At 44.8% G+C, this 20,112-nt stretch overlaps 1 protein-coding gene across 2 annotated transcripts in view; it reads left to right on the forward strand.

Moving 5' to 3' along the window:
* The window catches only part of MOB3B (MOB kinase activator 3B), a 154,064-nt gene that overhangs the window by 53,878 nt on the left and 80,074 nt on the right, over positions 1-20,112 (forward strand). The window lies entirely within an intron of this gene.

Raw genomic sequence — 20,112 nt, forward strand, 5'->3', positions numbered from 1 at the left:
TAAAGCAGGAGTTCTCAACTGGGAGTGATTCTGCACCCCAGGGGACAGTTAGCAATGTCTAGAGACAGTTTTTGGTTGTCACATCTGGGAGGCTGCTCTGTCATTTAGTAAGTAGATTCTGCTAAATGGTCCACACAGTGCACAGGACAGCCTCTCGCGACAGTTATCCAGCCCCATGTGTGAATGGTGCCGAGTCTGAGAAACTCTGGTATAAAGTACACTTGCTGGGAAAACATTTAAACTGCTCTAAAAGAACAAGTTAATTTCATGAAATATCAAGTCTTTCGGAAGCCCTTACCTGCACATAAAGAATTACTATAAATTATAAAATATCTGGTCATAAAAAGCAATTCTCAGCAGGAGGCTTCTATTATTATTATTTTCTTCTGAGGGTTCTATAAACTTTTTAAAAAGTGTATTTTAACAAGAAAAAGGATGTAGTCAAATTTTACACACTTATACTCATCAGAGCAAGGAGAGGAGATAATCACTCAGAATTAGTGAAAATTCAAAATATTGAAGCGTTATTGGTTTATTCCCTTGTAATGTATTGCTTTACGTAATAATCAGTGGAGATCCTATTGATTTTCATTTATTTGGTTATTGCTTTCTAATGCATATATTAGCTCCAAATGTGCTGTGGTTCAATGCAAGAAAAGCCTTGAATTAAATGAGATTGTTAAGATATCAATCTTTACCTTTTGGGGTGGAGGAGGCTGAATAATCCTATAAGACTCATAATCATAGTGTCTCATCCTAGACCAGCCATGCGGGTTTTATTTCGGGGAGGATATGAAATTGGAGAGGTCAGGGGCTATGTCTTGAACAGAGGAAAAGAAATCCATTTCTGAGCTGGAAAATGTAAAAAACGATTACTCTCTCTTACTTGATGATATTTTTACTCCAGTTGTAGAGGTGGGGTTGGGTGAGATGTTATGGAAAGTGCTAGGGTAGATAATTGAAGTGTTTGGGGAGCCTCAGAGCCCAGCTGTGTACTCTTGAGAATCAGAGGAAATGAATGGCCCAGGCATTCTGCACATTTTTAGAGCCATTTGTAACTGATGCATGTGGTTCTTCATTATACATTTAGTAAGTTCATAATTAATGAACTTACTAAATAACAACTATGGAAATTCCAGCTACTGAATAAGCAGGCATGAGTACCAGCGTAGTTTAACAGAGAAATGGTAAGTAGGATTCTTTGTGTTTCCCTGTTCGCTATGGCTGTTTGTTCTACTGTGTTGAGAAGATTCTGGGACTCTGGCTTAAGTGGAAATGAGCACTGCGGTCAGTTGGTGATGTCTGCTTTGGAAGTGTGGTGGGAGCCTGGTGACATGTCTTTGACAGCCAGCCTGGTTTATGTGTTTAACAGTTAACCACATCTCTCAAAGCCCTGAATTTAGAAGTTCTCTGAGTTAGATCCTATAACAAAAAAATTCAGAGAGCTGTATCTGCCCTACCTTTTGTCAATTACAACTGTCTTGTACAGACATTTAATTTTATGGTTGAAGTCAAGTGTACAGATCTAATTTCATTCATTTTTAGGCTAATTAATACACTAGATGCTATGATGACCAACACTTCTGTCTAGAAAATAGTTGCAACAGAACAGATTTTTAGATCATAGAAATTTAAAGACACATATCATTTCCATGTGCCTTCAGTGGTCACACTTGGGGATAATGACATTTCTATAGTGTTAGCAACAAACAATTTGGGGAACTATGCATGTGTTATGCACAGCATTTCTAAAGCCTGTGTATATCCCTTCCCACTTCCTTCACTTGATCATTCAGGGAGTTTTCAGAGACTATGATTTTTTGTTCCTTGGGGATAAAAGAAAATTAAATACTTTTCATATATGAATTTAAAATAAAGAACTCTTTGATTGGTTCATTGCTCTGGGTCAATTATCCAATGCTTACTTTTGTGTGTGCAGAGAACCCTCAAATTTAAAACAGCTCACTGCACATAAAAGTTCACTATGTGTTGGCTGGCAGACAACTTGGAGTGATTCCGTTTTGGAGGATCCTGCGTCTCCCTGTAGAAGAAATAGTATCAGGCGTTTTTCCTTAACACCCCTCTCCCTTCTTCCTGCATTCCTTTCTTCCCTACCTGCCGTTTCTTTTGAACCATTCTTAGACGTCTTTATTATGAGACTGGTTTGTAGATGTTATTGTCCTGTGACAAAGGCCTTTTCTACTTCACAAAGAACATTTATTTGGATTGGGTCCAAAATAGTATTTCCTTATAGGTGGCCCAATAAGATGACGACAGCACCTTACCAAGTATCGGGAGACTGCATTCTCATCTGTCCTCTCTCTGGTAGTTTGGCCTTGGACAAAAGGCTCTCCTCCTTTTCTGCCACTATAAAATGAATAGAGCAGCTGACGGCTACTTCTCCTTGTGCATTACCATGTTAAGTTGATAATAGTTACATCTTAGCGTGCTTAGGATGCCAACATTAACATCTTGTGCAGCAAAAACTCAGGTTTGCTTGAGGGTAACTGAACTTCATGGAGCCACTGTGCTAGTTAAGAGGAAGGCTGAACTTACTAGAAGAGGGGTGATGTCACCCTTATCACTGTATGGATTAAATGCTGCCATGTTCGGCACGGAAGGAGATTAAGTTGGTTGGTAGATGGTCAAGGAGACATATGGGAAACCATCCATGAAGTAGAAAGGAAACCTGAGTAGAAAGGAAGGAACAAGATAGCTATCAGTTAGGGCCCTTTAGTTACAAGCCACAGAAACGGACTCTGATGAACCAGAGTAGGAAAAAGGATTTATTAGGAAACAGGTAACCTTAGTGCGAAATGATGATCCTGCGTATATGACAATTGGGGTGGGTAGGCATGGGGTTGGGGGGTCACAGATTGACAGACTCACCAGAACCCCAGTAACTGAGGGGAGAGCAGTTCTCCCCGGGAGGAAAGCTATGAAAAGAGGAAGAGAGAAAGGAATGCTGCTTCTCAAAACTAATATAAGAAAGATAAATACTTCTAGAACAAGTAAGAAAATAAAAGAATTGGACAGCCTCAACTAGCTGTCAACAATACAGCTGCTTGAATCAAGGGAAAACGTGATTTACTATTTTGGAAAAGAAAAAAATAGGGAGACTATACCAGGAAATGAAAGTGAACTAAATCAAACCGAATTCACTCCTGCTTGAGCCTAAGTCCTCCACCTCCCATGCCCGCCTTGGGTGCCCGTCACCTGGTGCTCAGGAACTGAAATACGAGACATGACCCCTGTGCTCCAAGAGCTCCCATTTCAGCCACGCAATGTGGTGAACCCCTCATTTACTGAATGCTCACTGGGTCCCAAGCTGCTTGCTGAGAGCTTTAAAAGCGTATCTCCTTGAACTGTCCAAGTGCACTTTGAGGCCAGTCCTATCATTACCTCCACTGTGTAGGTGCTACTAAGAGAAGCAGGAGAACCAGCCTGAAGTCAGGAAGCAGGTAGGGCAGAGCAGGAGTCGGCTCTGCTCAATTTGGCTGCAGGGCCTGGAGTCCTGTTACTGGTCTATGTTACCTGTCTTAGCAAATAAGAGAGAAGAAAGAAAACAGAGTAAGACAAATGGGAAGGATCAGCTCAGCCCTTTGGTATCTCCGGTTATTGACTAGTTCCCTGAGCTGTCGTAATGTTTAGGAAATTGACTCCCGTTCACTCCCTATTGAAACCTGTCATAAAATATTAAGGACAGCCACCTACAGTCTGTGCACGAGAGCAGACTGGCTGCCACTCCGAAGCAGGACAGAACCTGCCCCTCACTCTGGGGCGACTAGCAAATCGACGGTCTTCTTGTGCTGAGCTTCTACAAGATGACGCCCTGACTTACTGACTCCACGGATGACCTTTTCCCCCCAAACCGAGTTCAGATTCCAAGTCTAAAATTTCCTAAGCCAGGATAAAAATATTATTGTCTCCTCTGGGCCTGGCCCTGTTCATCAGCTGTAAATGGAATGCTTGATGATGGTTAATATTTCTAGACTAGGAGAACCACTGACTCTTGGTCATCCCAAATGTCAAAGCATGGCTCCCAAAACATAAAATGTGAAACTTTTAACATGACATGATTATTGCTCCTTTTTAATTTTTTTTAGTATTTTCATTTAAAAGTATGTTTACTTTTATAATAGAAAAAAGCATTTATTAAGAAAAATGCCTGATATGCTAGGGTTAATCTAAAATTCATCACTTTTCTGTCACTTACACCATTACTTATAAAGGAGTCTATCGTAGGTGCCGGAAATGTAAGTAAATCTGGCTGTTAGATGCCCCACGCACTGAATCTAAATAACGAAGGAAAGGAAAGTCCCCTCTTGTGAGATCAAGCCTGGGATGTCCTGCTTTCCTTCCTTGTCATTATCCCCACCACCCTTTGCTGGCTTTGGAACCTTTTCATCGAGACACCTTCTGGGCAGAGTTTATTCAATGGCCAATGTAGCGTGGAGATGTCGGCCTTTACGGTCCATTTGGGGCCACTTCTTTTGGTAGTTCTGTCTTTTGGAACTCGACGCCTCTGCCTCTGTTTTCTTTTCCTTTCAAAAGTCATTGAAGTCCAGAGTGTTGGCAGTGACCTTTGGAAATGTTTTTACAGCTTACAGGGACTTCCTGACATGTTTTATTAGCTCTTGGTGGTAGCTCATAAAGTGAGTCTTAGCAAAGCTGCATACGGTGACAGATTAGAGCCACTTCCACAAGGACCACGCACCAGCGTTGCCCTGGAGGACGCTTGACGACAGGATATTTGGCTACTGCCCTCTGTCCAGTTCAGCAGGGCAGGAGCGATTACTTCTTGAAGAAAGAGAGGTCATCCCTTTAGGAAATACAATGACTAACTTATTCTGAGAGAGCCTCAAGTACGAAAGGCCCCTGCACGGAAAACAGAGACATCATTGCTCTGGGGACTGAGGAACGAGCTATTCCAAAAAGCTTTTGTTAGAGTGATAATACCAGACATAGACAAGAGCACAGAAAAATGGGTGCACTGTTGTGGGAAATATAAATTGGTACACTCTGCTATAATTACAGCTGACATGTGTTAAATGCTCACTAATTACCTAAAAAAAAAACAACCAAAAAGCTTTTGTTTTCTGTGTTCATGGAGGTAAACCATAAGCCAAAGCTGACCAACTGCTTTTTATTTACTTACTTACTTATTTATTTATTTTTGGCTACGTTGGGTCTTTGTTGCTGTGCACGGGCGGCGAGCAGGGGCTACTCTTCATTGTGGTGTGCGGGCTTCTCTTGTTGTGGAGCACGGGCTCTAGGCACATGGGCTTCATTAGTTGTGGCATGTGGGCTCAGTAGTTGTGGCTCGTGGGCTCTAGAGCGAAGGCTCAGTAGTTGTGGCGCACGGGCTTAGTTGCTCCGTGGCATGTGGGATCTTTCCGGCCCAGGGCTCGAACCCGTGTCCCCGGCATTGGCAGGCGGATTCTTAACCACTGTGCCACCAGGGAAGCCCTGGCCAACTGCTTTTTAACAGGAAGGAAAGAAGAGGAAACAACCCTCCTTTCAGATTTGCAAGTTTTAAACAAGATCTCCGTTCTCTGTTTTCTCCTGCTTGGAGGGGTGGTTTAGCAAACTGGTATGGAGTTTAAGCTCTGGATTTCCAGACATGGACTCCATTTCTTCCTCTGCCATTGACCAGCTAATTGGGTGATCGTAGGCAGGAGACCACTTAAGACTTGGTCTCCTCACAGAGAAAGTGGGGATCATAATCACAGGGTTATCGTGAGGGATAAAATGTGATAGTGCAGGTCAAGTGTTTAGCACAATGCTTGGTACGAAAGCACTCAAAAAGCGTTAGCTATGAAACTATTTTACTAAATCCTTTGGAGGGCTGTGTTTGAGCTGTTGGTGGAGTAATATTTATCTGTGTGTGTCCCCCTGCCTGGGTCCATCATTTTGTACAACCCCTTGGGACGTGATTGACAATGGGACATCATTTATAGAGGATACAGTGTGACTGGGGTCCTGGAGTCATGCAGCACATCAGCCCTCCTTCTCACCCTCCACTTCTCTCTGTCTCTCTCTCTGTCTCTCTCTCTGTCTCTCTCTCTCTCGCTCTCGCTGTCTCTCAGCACACACACCTCTGCACACTTTCTAGATAGACACAGAGACTGTATTTGCTTTGGAGAAATAATTTACTCATAAATAGGCATAACAGAAACAAAAAAGGAAAAAGACACTTCAGAGATGTTTGGCAGGGATTTACTTGCATCCCTTGCATTTTGTGACAAACCAAGCAGAGAACTGCAGTTTCAGATTGTTGGTAACAGTCAAGTAACAGAGCATCTGTCTAATGTGAAATTCCGTCATAATCGAAAGCAAGAGAAGCTAAAAAAGAAAAAAGGGACATAAAAGCTGGGAACAATTAATGAAGCAGCCCTTTTTCCTCCTTTTTATCTCAAGCAAGTCTTTATCTCAAGTCTTTTTATCTCACATCCAACAGGCTTCTTGGTAGATTGCAAAGCCATAGGAAGAGAAATCCAAGGGAGGAGGGCAGCTTTGAGTCCCTTCCATCCTTTCCATGCGGCAGCTGATTAATCCATGTTAGGTCAGCAATGGTCACAATGATGTTCATCCTTGTTTTATAGATGAACAAACAAAGACAAAAGACAAATTGGTCATGCACATGATGCCCAAATCACAGTTAGCAAGGGGCAGAGCTTAGCACTGGTATTTGTCTTTATGAAACCCTGGTCTCTCCACTACCTGAGAGCTTCCCAAATGTCAGTGCCAGAGTCAGTGTTCTCTGTGACAAAATGAGAATGAAGAAAATAAGGACATCGTATCAAATGCCTCATGCTGTCCTTTGTTCTGAGATTACGTCTTTCCTGCTTATTTCTTTTTTGGTGTTAAAAGCGCCTTTTCTTTTATGAAATTATAGAGTTGGTGGGGCTTTTCAAATTGCTCTTGTTGACAAAATAAAGGAGACAATTTATGTTGATTTCCCCTTGCCCAATTTTTACAATTTTGCTGGATTTTGACACCCAGAAGTTTAGCTACACCATTTTGCTTCCCTTAAAGTAAAACGTGCAAATATTTTAAATGCCCCTGTTTGCACCCTGTTATACTCCTCATAGGCTATGGGCCATTAGGCCGTATGTGATTACGGCCTTTATTTCTCATCAGGCTGTAATGATGCTCCCATGACGTGCTCCCAGATATGATAAAGGAATATTTCCTGTTTCTTTGTTCAGATTCCACCAGAAATGGTTTCTATTAAGAATTCTTTGGGAAACATTAAAATTGCAGATTCCAGAGCCCTGCCCCGAAAGATTGACTCAGTAGTGCTGGATAGGACCCAAATTTGAGTTTTTAGCAGCCTTTGAGGGGACGCTGATTCTACTCATCTGGGAATAATACTTGCAGGAACTCTCATATAAAGGCACTGGATCATATGAAATTATCTCTTCTCCGCGCTGAGAATTCTTTGTTCTTTCCATAGAGACATGGCATCCTGTCAAGCTCAATTTTGTGAATTATATGAGATTTCTACATCCATTTCTGATTACAGTGTTGGAAAAGAACCATCTGATTTGCTTCAAGCACTTCCTTCCAAAATCAATTTAAGTAAAATTAATCTTAAAAAAAAAGACTCATTTCCTAAATTTGAAATCACTTTTATGCTTAACTAAACATATGATACGTCCAAAGCTGAATCCTGGGCCCATCGGGGAAGTCTCCATCCTGTATGTGACATCAGTCAGTTACCATGGAACTAAAAGTTGTGCTATAAATTCTACTTCGATGCAGGTTTCCCTTCAGTGCAAATCAGCTGAGAAACTCTCTCTCTCTCTCTTTTTTTTTTTTTTTGGATCACACTCAGAGAGGATATTTAGTATAAACTTACTTTTCTCAAAATACTTTAATAATTTATGGTTTCCAAACGTTTTCTTGCCATCCCATTTTTCATATGAACTCAGACTTCTTAACAGTAACCTAGCTCATTACATGAAGCGATTACTGACCCAGGAGAGATGAATCAGATTAGCTGGGGCTCGAGTGTAGCTAAAAGAGCCCTGCCTCCTTCCCCAGGAGAATTTATAAGCACTGCCCACCACACTCCAGTAGGCATGTGTACAAATAAACTTTCCAGAGAGCACGTATCCTGTCAATAGTCAAAACAGATTATTGTTGAAGAATTGGCTGAGATGAGAGAGGATAGCAGCAGCAGCTCTGAACAGAACATGCTCAGCTGAACGTCTTCCTGTGATCTGAGCACATTTCACTGGAGTCCTTCTCTTCCCAGCTCAGACATCTTCTAGGAAAGGAGTAAGTGAGAACAGGGTGAGTCTTTGCTTCCCTGCTTCTTTGTTTTCCACACCTTTGACTCACCCATGCCTCAGAAGTCCCCCTGGACCCCCTTTGACACCTTTACCTTAACCTGGCTGCAGTGCTTGCCCTCAGTCCTGTATGGTATATCATGCCCTGTACCATCTATTATGCTCACCGTAGGGAAAGGATTCCGCAATGAGTTCAGGTGTCACAATCAGACCGTCCTGTGTTTAAAGCCTCTCTTTACCACTTACTGTGGGAACTTGGGCACATGACGTTATCTTACAACTCAATTTTCTCGTCTGTAAGTGGGAATAATAATTATTCTACGTAGTGTTCATGTGACTTAAGATAGTGCTTGTGAAATGTTAGTGCAGTGTCTGGTACATAAATAATACTAGTAATTAAATTATTTGAAATATTGTTTAGAGATTTGATATACTTGTCTCTTCCACTTCTATTGAAAGTAACAACTTTGATTTTTTTTTTTTTTTTACTGGATGCTTAGAGTAAGGTATCATAAAAAATTCTGAGGCCATATCCAGGTGTAAGAGGGAAAAACTCTGGAGACCACATAGCCATGTCTGCCTCATTCAGATGGTGGAGTGAGGACAGATGCCACATATTTTCTTTTCCTGTACTCTGCTGGAAAGACCTTAAGGGTGGTAATGCGTGAATTCAAGCCTCTAACATATCGATCATCTACTATGTACCAAGCACTATAGTATCCACTGTGTATACATTAACAAACAAAACAGACATGCCCTGTCCTCGTGGTGGTTACAACTAGTGGAGGAGCCAAATAAAAACAAGTAAACCAGGGCACTTCCCCAGCGGTCCAGTGCTTAGGACTCCACGCTTCCACTGCAGGGGACACAGGTTCGATCCCTGGTCGGGGAACTAAGATCCCACAGGCCATGGGATGCAGCCAAAAACAAAAAACAACCAAAAAACAAAAACAAGTAAACCAGGAAATAAAAATAGGAAACAACTAGTGATAGGGAGTACTGGGAAGAAAACCATTAGGTCTGAGCCACAGAGAATTAAAGGTGGAAACAGAAATCTGCATTAGAAAGAGGAAGTCAGAGGAAGTACCCGAGTAGGAGATATGAAAAGAGGGATGGGAAATGTGTTCCAGGCAGCAAGAGCAGGCTATGTAAGGACCTGAAGGAGAAAAGACCTTGGCACGGTCAAGGAATTGACAAGATGCCCATTTGACAGAGTGTAATCAGGAAGGAGGAAAGCGAACGAGATGAGGTGGGAGACGTAGGCAGGAGCCGGATCACATAGAGCAATGATTCTCAAACTCCAGCACGCATCCCAGTCCCCCAGAGAGCTTGTTAAAACCCTGATCGCTGGGCCCCACCCCCAGAGTTTCTGATCCAGTAGGTCTGGGGTGGCACCTGGGAATGTGCGTTTCCAAACAAGTTCCAGGTGCCGATGCTGCTGGTCTGGGGACCACTCTTTGAGAACCCCTCCTATAAGGCTTTTTCAGGCCATGGTCAGGGGTTTGAATTTTATTTGAAGCATTAGTGATAAGCTATCAAAGGATGTCAAGAGTCATAGCCCTTAATTATTATTTTTTAAGTGATTACTCAGGCCATTGTATGGAGGATTAATTAGAAATTGTCAAGGATGAAAATGGGGAGGCCATGTAGGGAGTTATTCACAGTGGTCAGGCAAGGGCAGTGGCAGTCAAGAGGCGAGGAAGCGTTCAAGGTCTGTATCGAGGTGGCAGCAGTGGGATCTGCCTGAAGATTGAATGGATGGGCGAGGGAAAGAGAAGTGAAGGATGTTGTTGGAGTTTCTCTTTTGAGAGGCAGGGAAGGTGGTCAAGGCATTTACGAAAATGGGGAGGATTGGGGCAGGAGCATGTTTGGGAGGGAGAGAAAAGGAATTAGTTGGACATGCTTTAGACATGTTAAATTTGAAGAAGAACCATCTCTGAAGGCTCAGGACTTACTACGTGCAGATGCTTCAGTGCTTGAACTAAAATGACTGAAGGCCACAGCCTCCTGGTCGGTGCTGAAATGAAAACTCTCTAGGTGCTCAGGAACGCAGCCCACTCCTCAGCCTTCTCTCTCCGGGAACCCGGAGTGCTTGGTAATAAATTACTCCTGCACTATAGGAGCACCATCCCCTGTAAACCATTTTAAAGTAGGTCAGGTGCCTTTGGAAACTAGACTACCTCTTGGGTAGCTGGAGGTTCATAGTATATCCAACCAAGATGGAAGCTTCTGGGCGGCCAAGGTGCTTTTCGATCCAAGATCTACCAAAGTTTAGGGTTTCTCAACTTTGGCACTATTGACATTCGGGTAGGATAACTTTTTGCTGGGGCTACGGGGCTGTCCTGAGCACTGTAGAGAGTTAGGCAGCATCTCTGGCCTCGCAATGGTGACAACCAAAAATACCTTCAGACATTGCCAGATGTCACCCCGGGTGTAAAATCATCCTCAGTTGAGAAGCACTCCCCTAAGAAGACCCTCCTTCAACATATTAACCACTTTGTGGTTCCTCTTGCCACAGGACAAACTGTATTCCTAATTGAATAGGACTTTTTTCTATCCCAGCCTCTCAGAACTCCCTGTCTTTCCAGGTGACTTTCAATCAATCTGAAATGTTAATACAGGTCATTGGTTAAGGAGCTGCTGTAATGATCTTCTGGAGAGGACGCCTCTGGCCTGAAAATGTTCCTGTAAATGTTGCTGACGTAGGGAACTTTAGGGCAGCCTGTAGGAGGAAGGATGGGAGAATCTGATGGAAATTATGATAATGATAAATATAATGGTAATAGCAGCTAACTTATATACAGAAATGTGCCATACACACAGATCTATAGATTTTAAAAATATTAACTCACTTAATCCTCACAGCAACACTGTGACTTTGGCAGTATTATTATCATCCCCATTTTATAGATGAGGAAACTGAGGTGTAAAGGTTTAGCCAAGATCACACAGATAGTTAAGTAACAGCTGGGTTCAGACCCAGGAACTCTAACCCCCACCCAAGTCCATCCTCATAACTTGACTGTTTTTCCAAAGGAATGGGGATGGGGGATCTGATGGGAGAGAACACGGGGTCAGGTGGGTGTAAAATGATCTGCCTGCTAAGATGCATCATCTTTAATATTTATTATTAATTAGACTTTTAAATTTACAAAGTCTCTTTGGTAGAAAATTCCCATAGTTTCAAGTATTTGAGAAATTATAATTTCCACCAATGATAAATACCGCAAGTAAACAGTCATTCATTTATTCATCCATTTACCCCCTTTCGTTCTGTTTAAAGAAGGCATCTAACTTCAATTTTCTTAGCAAACACACCTTTAAGCCACAGATTTCATTAAGTCACAGGGATTCATTTTCACAGGCTTGTAACTTTATTTTTGGTACCCAGAAGTAACTCCTCCACTTTTTGCTGCTATTTCCAAACTGCCTGGAGAGGCCAACACAAACATTTCCGTCACTGTAGCAACTGCAGGCAGCTGTGAAATTACAGGTGTGCTGAGTTTTCGTGATGTAGTAGGGATGAATGCTCACACTCTTTCCCAAAACTCCTCCAGGAGCACGTCAATAGCAGAGGGAAATGCACTTAGATGAAGGATGTAACACGAGTCATGAGCGGATTCTTTCACTGCTGCCTTGGTCCCTGGAAAGATAAGCTCATGACATTTCCCTTCAAAACATGTTCTGAAATGCAATTCCTGTAACTAATAAAACATCAGTGAAACTCGGGCTGACTGGGCCTTCGGGGCCATCAAGAATGTGATGACAGTTTGTGATGACAGTTGATACAGGGTTAACACCTGACCCCGTTTGTGCTACATTGATAGATTCTGAAATTCCTTGGGAAAGAACTTCCATCTGGTGAATTTCTCTAAGGAGAGGAGTTTCTTGCATTTATGCATCTTAGGATCAGAAAAAAAAAAAATCTTCATGCTGTTCTTGAGAAGACAGAGAATTCCCATCAACACAGCAGTTGCTTCAATCTGCTTTCGTTTTCATTTTGACAAGCATTGCTTGCGGATCCTGTCCATCAAATGGGCTATGGCTGTGAAGGGACATTTCCTTGGGCGTTGTTGAGCTGTTCCTCTCAGATGTGTCAATGATAATGATAATAATACTAAAAATGTCCAAGATGTATCGGGTACTTAGCTACTATGTTATCACTTTACATGGATAATCTAACACCTAGATCCCATGAGATGGGAACAATCACTGCCCCCTGATTTACGGTTGAGAAAATACAGGCTTAAAGAGAGAAGTCACCTGCCCCAGGTCACAAGTGAGGCACTAGCGGGGCCAGGACTTGAATTTCCCACACTCTGCTGGGCACCTAACGCCCGCTACGTGCTGTCTTCCGCCCGTGACCATCACGTGCCTAAGGAAACGCAGCGGCAGGATGGACTGTCCGTGTACTTACTTCTTGCGCTTGTCTGTACAGCAGTTAGGTGTCTGGAGCTTGCAAGGTTGAAAACCTTACTAGGCCCGAGACACCCTTCATTAAATGATTGACACCAGAAGCACCCAAACCTCACGGTGCCCTGGGGCTTATCCCAACAGCTGCCACAGCAGACTGTCTAGGGAAGCAATTAGGTGCTTAAGGCCGTGCCAGGCCTGGCCAGCCAGCACTTGAGCTTGCTCCTAGCTCAGCAAACCCTGAACCATAAGTATGTTTCCTCTGCCAGAAACCCCTTAGGGCAATCAACATTGGCATCTGTCTTTGCATGCTTAATAAGAGTCTGGTCCCGGACTGGTCCTGCAGGAAGGGCCTTCACATATTCCCAAGGGCTTCTAAACATCAGGAAATGAGGTCTCCCAACAGCTCTCCCTGCAAAGAAACGTAGAGAACAGATCAAAGTAGAGCTACCTAATTTGATGGGGAGAGGATGAATGAGGCCAGAGGGCGGGTGAGCCCGAGAGGACCCTGCTTCTCAGCATCTTACCACCCCACACCCCATTGCGGCCCCTCAGGCACCTTTGTAACACTTGCAGAATACAGTTTCAAAACCATGTCAGTCCTGGCCTACCTTCTTCATCTTATTGTCACTGTCTCACGGTCCTTAACGCAGAGCCTGACACTCTGGAAGTGATGAGTACATTTTTTATTGAGTTAACATGAACTGGGAAAAAAATAATCACTGTCCTTTTGTATGTCCTACTTTGCTTTAAAAAAATGTTATGTGAGGGACTTCCCTGGCAGTCCAGTGGTTAACCCAGGGGCCTGGGTTCGTTCCCTGGTCAGGGAACTAAGATCCCACGTGCCAAGTGTCATGGCGAAAAAATTTTTTTAAAAAAGTAAAAAATGTAATGTGAACGTAAGAATTCAGAGGAGTGTGGTAAACCCCATGGACGAAACTCAGCTAGAAAACACCTTCAGGGAAACATATTCTAAAGACTCTCCCTTTTCTCCCTTCTCCTCCCCTTCACGTCCTGCTTCCTGCCCTGTGGCAGGTCTGTGCAGCAGAAATTAAACGGTCTTGGCTTGATGGTAATTTCTAGGGCAAGATGCCTGTCTCCATCCCTTAGCGGTCCACAGATGCTCATCCCGCTTGCTCTTAACAGGGGCTGCCTGATTAACCTTCGTATCTTGTGACACATCATCTGGCAGAGGGGCTGGAGGCTGGGGGCTGCTAGCTGAGGACCAGGGTCAGCTTCCCTCCTTCACCAAAGCTCCCCTTCCCGGGCACAGGCTGTGCAGTATGGCCCGAAGGACTCACCTCTGTTTCAGACGCTACTTCTGGGCAGAATTCTGGGGTGGGACTCTGCTAGGAGGAACTTGGCAGGCCTGGGGGAGGCTTCTGTCCCACGCTCAGCTGTGCCAGGGAAATGCTGGAGGGAGGTGTTGATGGAGAGAGCGTTGCTGTGGGTGAGTTCCAGTGCTAAAGCACGTTGGCTTCCACTGTTTTTTCCTATGGAAGAAGGCAGAACAATCGTTTTAATGAGGATGATTTTATTACCCAATGACCAGATTTTTTTTCATCAGTCCAGTGTGAGCAGCTGATTGCCAGGAAGAATGGACTGATATCATCTGTGCTGTTGAACTCTGAAAGGACAGGATCTCCCAGTTCCATTCCTGGAACTAACCCTGAATGCCAGCATGTCAGCTGCTGGTCCATGTCTTAGCTCAGGCAGGGGTGCACTCAAACCATTCATGGCAACTGATGGTAGCTTGTTTCTATGTTTAGAGATTTTTAAGAAGTTAGCAAACGTAGGCGTAGTCCCTTTTCCACTCCTAAGCAGCTCTGTGGTTTTGGCCAAGTCACTTATTTCTAACATTAAGTTTTACCTATAGACTTAAAAAATGAAAAGCAAAAGACATGGTGTCTGGGATGGTGACTTTTCCAGTGTGGTGTTTTGGAAATGTGAGTGTTCTTATTTTAGAGACAAAGACTTGGGCTTGTGTCAGTGGCTCTGCCACCCACTGGATGAGTTTCTGTTTCCTTACCTGGAAAGTGAGAATAATTATCCCCTGCTTGCAGGAAAGTCAAAATTCAGTTGAGCAATTTCAGTATTCCCCAAATCTTCTATTATCTAGGAAAGGGTTCTGTGGCCAAGTAGGTTTAGGAAACCCTGCATTAAAAAGAGCAGGTTTCTTTAGTGTTGAATTTCTCAGAGCCTTTATGGTGCTTATGTACACTGGAAATTTTCCTGGAAAGGGATAGAATACACAGCATTTCCTTTAACTTTGGTGTCCTGTAAATCAGCGGTCCCCAACCTTTTTGGCACCAGGGACCGCTTTCGTGGAAGGCAATTTTTCCATGGAGCGGCAGGGGTGACGGTGGGGGGAATGGTTCACGCAGTAATGTGATGGGCAGCAATGGGGAGCGGCTGTAAATACAGATGAAGCTTTGCTCGCTCGCCTGCCACTCACCTCCTGCTGTGCGTCCCCGGGTCCTAACAGGCCGCGGACAGGTACCGGTCCTCGGCCCGGGGGTTGGGGACCCCTGCTTTACATTATCGTTTTAAGGAGCATCTAACCCCATGAGGACAAACTTTAAGGAAGGCTGGGCAGTACATGTAAATTTAAGCTCAGGCCAGCATAAGGTAACAAATATGGGTAATCATAACAATTTGCTAGATGCCCACTATGTTTGGGGTAGAGTACAGTATAAATATTGGGTTGGCCGAAAAGTTCCATTACGGAAAAACCCGAACGAACTTTTCGGCCAACCCAATAGCAAATCAAGAATGCAGTCCGCCAGCACCTGAGCAAGAGAGGTACCTAGGTACCTATTTCCCAGATACTCTTTAAAGGTACCAGCTTACTAGCTTTACAGAGGTGCTCTGTCCTGATTAAAAAGGAGAATAATCGGCTTCCACGGTTAGGTGTCCTTCTACACCCCCACCCACATGTAAATGACCTGCTTGCCTTTCTGGACCTGACTCTGGAGACTCCGCGGCCCATTGTGTCCACCCCTTTGACAGGCTGTCTCACTTCTGTCACAAAACCCTCGTCAATCACTGTTGTTTGTCTAAGGGACTTGGAATCATTGGAGCCCGAGTTTGAATTCGCAAACCTCCACTTACTGCCCCGTGACCCTAGATACATTATTTGTGTTCCAGTTTCTCCAACTGTAAAATTTGGACCCCGCCGGCCTCATGAAGATCAAAATGAGATGGAGAGATGAAACAAGAAAGCTTACCCACCAGGCTCTGTAGTGAGAGCGCCAGCATATATGAATTTGTTTCATCCTCATGAAGTCCTGTGGGAGAGGTTCTTTTATTACCTCCGAAGCGCCGAGAGATCACATAACTCGTCCAAGTGACCATGTGCTGGGATGTGAATGTGGGCAGGCTGGGTCCCAGATCCACACTCTTACGGCTTCACCTTCCCGCCTTTCCTGTAAAGCAGGGGTCCCCAACCCCCAGGCCACGGACAGGTAGCGGTCTGTGGCCTGTTAGGAACTGGGCCACACAGCAGGAGGTGAACGAGCGCCGGCAAGCAAAGCTTCATCTGTATTTACAGCCGTTCCCCATCACTTGCATCACCGCCTGAGCTCCGCCTCCTGTCAGATCAGCGGCGGCATTAGATTCTCATAGGAGCTCGAACCCTACTGTGTACCGTGCACGCGAGGGATCTAGGTTGCGCGCTCCTTATGAGAATCTAATGCCTGATGATCTGAGGTAGAGCTGAGGGGTGATGCTAGCGCTGGGGAGCGGCTGCAAATACAGATTATCATCAGCAGAGAGGCTTGACTGCACAGACACCATAATAAATCAATTGCTCGCAGACTCATATCACAGCCCTATCAGTGAGTGGCAAGTGAAAACAAGCTCAGGGTTCCCACTGCTTCTGCATTATGGTGAGTTGTATAGTTATTTTCTTATATATTACAATGTAATAATAATAGACATAAAGTGCACCATAAACGTGATGCCCATGAATCTTCCCGAAACCAACCCTCCCCTCGCCCACCCACCCCCCTTCCGTGGAAAAATTGTCTTCCGCGAAACCGGTCCCTGGTGCCAAAAAGGTTGAGGATCGCTGCTGTAAAGGACCTGAATGGTTCCGGGCACATGTAGGTGAAATTGATGGACGTTTTCTTCTCCCTCCACATCTGTTCCATCTGCTCCACTGTTCTCTTATTGTCTTATTCATCAATGTATTCTCCCCTCCCCCAGTACCTTCCTTACTAAAGTTTTACCCGTTTAATTGTATGTTTAACGCATAAAGACCACACAGCACCAAGCCCTAGAAGTCTATGATATTGTTTGGGGGCTTTGAATAGGTTTGGGGGGTGATAGGGTCACTGGTCATGTCACATCCCTGGGGAACGTCAGGAAGCACCCTTCTTTCTGCCAGTTCTGCCCTGTAGTGAATAACATTATGAGTGGTCCCTTCATCCCTCATGGCACACTGGAGAACCACAGATCACGGCAAGTTCTCACGTGTCAGGTTTTTATCACGTCCTGGGAGGGCAAGGTCCAGGGAATTCTCAGTCTTGTCTTTTCTCTGCCCAGGTAGGAGCCAAGGAGCTATGTGCGTGAATCAGCTTGAAGGAGCTCATAACGGGCCTTGATTTATTAGGCGGTTGTCTCGCCCTGAGTCACAGGAGTGAGGGTGGGGGACTTGGGGGATGGTTAGTCTTGATCTTCTGAACAATACACACGCTTTCCAGTTTCTGGGTGCAAAGAGTGAATCAGGCCCCTGGGAATAGCTAGAAACATTTGAATCTGTGTCACGTGTTATGGGGAGCCCGGGACTTTAGGCAGAGAAGCCCACGTAGAAAGAGAATTGATCTGATACCTTAAGCAATGGGTATCCATCCACACAGCTGGGTAACTTTGAGCCCCTTAATTTTTTGGCTTATTTTATTAGTCATCACATTTTAAGGCAGCCCAGGCATTGACCTGGTAAGAACATTTACAGTGCCAGACACTGTGCCAAACTGTCTCATTGTCCATTGGACCTATGAAAAAGCTGAGGTTCAGAAGGATGAAATCATGTGCTCAAGGCCACAGAGCTGGAATGAGGGGCATCAGAATTATGAACTCAGAGCTTTCTGACTCCAAGGCTTCAGACTAGAGAACATCCACTCTTATCAGGTTATGCCCAGCCCTCACCAATTTCACATGACCTTCTCATGGGCTTGGAACATTCTGGGGCCATGGCTGAAATTTTGGAAAACGTCTTTAATTCCATCACAAATCAGCCAGTGCCCTGAGGCGCCCAGCCTGGGGTATGCTGCTTGAAGTGGCTTTTCCACCCAGACCCCAGCTGTCTGCATCTGGCTTGGGTTTCATAGGCACTTGGCAGAATTCCAGGGACTTTGAGGGTCCCGTGTGATGCCAGGATGTGCAGAAAATGAGGCATCTTCCTAGTCACTTGGCAGGGACAGACTTATACCCCCAGGACTCCAGGGAAGAGGTGTCCACCCTTTAGCAGTCCTCAGATCAGCATGGGCTGGGGAGACAGCTGTCTATTTCAGTGGGAAATAGAGTCTCAGAATGATAGAATGTTAGGTCTGGAAGGGACTTTGAAAGTCACCCAATTTTGTCCAGTGAAATCCTACATAGAATTTGAACATCGACAGGGATGGATAGGTGGGAGAAGAGATCTCTTATTCCTTCCGCTAGCTCGGCAGCACCTCAGTGCCCGCAGTGAAGAGTTTGAGACACACTGATCTCAGCCACACCTCGTGGATGTCAGCTGAGGAGCCTCTCCAAAGGTCACCCCAATTGAGCAGGAGCCTGGTGAGAGGTTGTGACTTGGTTTCCCAGGTGATTTCTGGGTCTGAAAAGGTGACCTCGGCTCTGCCTCTTCCCAGCCCCAGGATAAATTGAGCTTCCTTAGGCAGAGGGGAAAGTCCCAGACGTCTCGACCGGTTGACTCCATTCAAGCTGTTACAACTCTTTCCAGTGAGTTTTAACCTTTCTCACAAAGCGCTAGGAACTTTGAGAGAGAGGATCATTAAAAAGCAAGAATAGGGGCTTCCCTGGTGGCGCAGTGGTTGAGAATCCGCCTGCCGATGCAGGGGACGCGGGTTCGTGCCCCGGTCTGGGAGGATCCCACATGCCTCGGAGCGGCTGGGCCCGTGAGCCATGGCCGCTGAGCCTGCGCGTCCGGAGCCTGTGCTCCGCAATAGGAGAGGCCACAACAGTGAGAGGCCCGCGTACCACAAAGAAAAATAAAAAAAAAAAGCAAGAATAGCTTAAGGACCTTAGGCTGGAAGCAAGAACAAGGGTAATTAGCCATGCTGCGGGGAGAGGAGCTTGGCAGTAAGAAGACCTCCTCTGTTCCTCCCAAAGTTTTGCCCAGAGTCAACTTTAATGAGAGGGTTAGTTTAATAGGGCATGTAACCTGGAAAGTCCCCTGTGAGTTCAGCACTCAGAGTATAGACATCACATCTCCTTTTTTTGCCCTTGACTCTCCTAAGACTGAGATGACCCTGAGGGAGGAAATAGAACATATTTGGTTGAGAAAGTCCCTGCACTAAAGTCGCACTCCTGGTGCTAAAGCTGGCCTCCAGGCCACGTGGTGGGTGAGGATTTGGCCAAGGTACAGCAGGTGACCCAGCTTTTCCCAGAAAGGCTTGGGCAGGCTCTGTTGAATTAGCACATCAGGAGTTTCACTAGGGTTAATGTTTTAACCGTGTCAATATACTTAATGTCATTTTGTTTGAACATTCCAGGACCCAATAAAACCATTTTTAAGGAGCACGTTTTGTTTTTGAGTGAAGGAATAGCAGTAGGAATTACTGGGGTGCACTCGTGCTGTGTTGAAAAGTTTAAATGTTAAAAGTCGAATACAACACCAAAGACCAAAGAAATGCCTATCATTTATACGTTGAGAGTTTTGCAACACTTTTAGCTGTTATAGTCATTTCATAGTCTGAGAGTCTATTTCACTCTCTTGGTCATTTCTGTGCTGTGGAACTTTTGTGATTTGGGAGATTAGCTGCTGGTGGGTTTTATTCAGAACCTGCGGACTGGATGGAACCTGTGGACTGGATGGCTTTGGATCAGGTCACCTTTGGTGCCTTCCCCTCCTCTGATTAAGAGGAGAAGATCTAGAGCCAGCCTGCCTGAACTCACAGCCCAGCTCCTCCACCCACTTGTGGTGTGACCTTGGGCAGGAAACTTAATCTTCCTGATCTGTGAAATGGGCATGAAGGTAGTGCCTGCCTCGTGGGGTATTTAATGAAGTAATGCACCAGCCCTGGACCAGAGTCAACACTCAACACTTAGCTAGTATAGTTGTCGCCGTTAACACCAGCACTGACACCTCACAGCTGGCCCTCTCTTAGACCACGGTCACTATGGTCATAGTATCTCAGAGTTGAAGGAGACCCCAACGATTCCCAAAAGCTGCATTGGA

This window comes from Stenella coeruleoalba (genome assembly GCF_951394435.1).
Source record: "Stenella coeruleoalba genome assembly, chromosome: 7".
Lineage (NCBI taxonomy): Eukaryota > Metazoa > Chordata > Mammalia > Artiodactyla > Delphinidae > Stenella > Stenella coeruleoalba.